This window comes from Gekko japonicus, unplaced genomic scaffold, assembly GCF_001447785.1.
Source record: "Gekko japonicus isolate JY-2015 unplaced genomic scaffold, Gekko_japonicus_V1.1 scaffold16, whole genome shotgun sequence".
NCBI lineage: Eukaryota > Metazoa > Chordata > Lepidosauria > Squamata > Gekkonidae > Gekko > Gekko japonicus.
This window is the reverse complement of record NW_015169777.1, coordinates 2222086-2224639: the sequence shown is the minus strand read 5'-3', so window position 1 is coordinate 2224639 and position 2554 is coordinate 2222086.

The following is a 2554-nucleotide window of genomic DNA, read 5'->3' as shown; positions in this document are numbered from 1 at the left end:
TTCTCCACTGCACTTCTTCTGTTTTCCCCCATCCAACTCAGAGAAAAGGGTTTAGAGTTGTCAATTGCCTGAAGGTAAAAAAAAATATCCTGTCGTTAACAGAGGCTTACTTGGGTGTTGTTGTTTTTTACAGGCTACTGTTATTTATCTCCATACTGTGAAAAGCTTCAGATGGCTATTTCCACACATCAATCCTCTGTTAAAAAGGTAGGACATTTTCCTCCAGGTCTTCTGGCAACCCTAGAAGGGTTGCAGAGGTGAATCAGTGAGAAAATATTAATCCTGGTTTTCCCATACAAATATCTTCCATCCCCAAATTACCCTTAATCAGCAAACATGCTTGCCAGTGTCACACATTCTGGCAGCATGTTACTTTTCTCAGTTGTGGGGAAGTAAAAAGATACACTCTCTGTTGAGAGCCAAACCTCTGCTCCAGCCACTGAGAATCAGGCCCAGGCTATCTGTGCAGCCCCTCCCCCTGGGTTCTTCTGCAGCTTCTCAGTTGGAATACTTGAAGTATGAAGGAGAGGGTTAGAAAATGGCTTTGACAGAAGAGAAGATGCTGATTATCCTGATTTTCAAAGTTTGGTCTTCCACTTGTGGCTAGTGGAGACTTGCTATCCTTCTAAACTTTCTGGAATACCATTTTGCAATGTATGACTTGGCTTTTGCCTTGTGTGATCTCCAATGAAGCTGTCAGCTTGATCTTTAACACTTTCTGGTATACAAAACATGCATAAAAATTCATGATGTACATTTACAGACAAAAATTGCCTTATACTGTATCATACTTTGTGGTATTGCACCATGCAGACAATGTATTTATTAGGATCTGTACTTGGAATAAGTAGTTGGTCTGTCTAAATGCTTTTCTAGAATAGGCATTTAATACCACATGCTATTAATACATGTCATTTCAGCAACAAATAGCTCATTTGCAGTCTAATGTAGTTGGATGTCTCCAAAAATTACATTAAAAACCAGAGGCAATTTACCACGACTTGCTGTGAAAGTTTCACATTCATGGAGCTGTACGGAAAAAAATGATGTGAAAAATTTTCAAAAGCCATGTTCCACCGTAAAGACTATTAATTAATAATCAGGTCATGCCAAACTCTGAAGAGTCCTAAACTGGTCTACTCCAGGTTCAGTCATGATGAACAAGATCAGTGGTTTCCAGTAGGAATTATGCCCATTTTGCATAATTTTCAAAAAGTACTGTGAAAGCAGTGGAAAGCTGTCTGGGGATCTGGCTGGCACCATAGACGAAGATAAGAGCAAGGCTGTGGTACAGCCCTAACAAAGCGGAGGACCTAAGCCAATGCAGAAGGTACTTCTTTATGGAAATGCAGAAGAGCACAGGTCACAATGTCCCCTAGAGTAAAAATTGTCTCCATACCACTACCCCCACCCATCTGTCCTAGGAGCCAGACATAGTATAAGGCATGGTTTTATTGGGTTGGGTACCTTATCCTCCCTTCTCTTCCTTCAGTCTTCTTCTCTGGTTCCACTGGAGCAGATCTCCATCTAGATAGTTACACATTCTTGAAAATTATAAGACTTAGCATATTTAATTTTGTCATGACAGATAATTTTGGTCATGACAGAATTTACTTGCCTGTATATAGGCTAGAGATGATTAGCAGAACACAGAAGGAATAAGACAGACCAGACCGCAGGAAAAGCTGATGAAGAAATGGATCTGCTCAACAGTAGCTGAAGTTGGCATTTGTGGTGCAGGTAAAGATCTTGACAAAGCTCATGGACCCAGCCTTGCTGTTTGAAAAGAGGTTGGTGCAGTGGCCAAGAGCCCCAACTATCAGATATGTTTGGTTCACCGACCTTTTTTACACTCAGCCAATCTAGCCATGCTAAATCATGCTTTTGTAACCTCACAGCTGGATCACCATAATGTGCTCTACATTGGACAGGCCTTAAAGTCAACATGGAGACTCCAGGGGTTCAGAATGCAGCAGCCTGATTACTGACATGGCCAGCTGATGGGAACATATATCACCCATATTAAAACAGCTACATTGGCTGCCAATTTGTTTCTGAGACCAGGTCAGTGTGATGGTTATGACCTCTACAAGATCTAGGATCCAGATACCTAGAAGATCCTTGCCTCTCTTATGCCCCCACGCATCATCTGCAGTCCCCATGCTGCTCTCTACTGCCTTAGGCTGGCCCATCTGGACCACCACCGCCTCTGTCTGTTCCATTGTAGCTCCCTTTGTGAAAAGAGCTCCCTGAGGAGATGAGGACAGTGCTGTCTTCAGAAGGCACTGCAAGGTCATCTTATTTGCTAAGGGTTTTATTTGCTAGGGTATAAACTGTAGGGCTTCCTTTGAGCAGAGGGTGGCTGTTATTTTGTTGGGTTTAAATTATGCTTTGTCACCTGTAAGCCATCTTGAGCCATAAAGAATGGGAGAAAGGGGCATTATATTGGCTGATCTGTTTTGACATGCGTGTTGGAACAGTAAAGCCTGACAAATAAAAATCTACAGAGGTCATCATATGACAGATTAGGCCCAGCTACCACTATCCAGAAGGC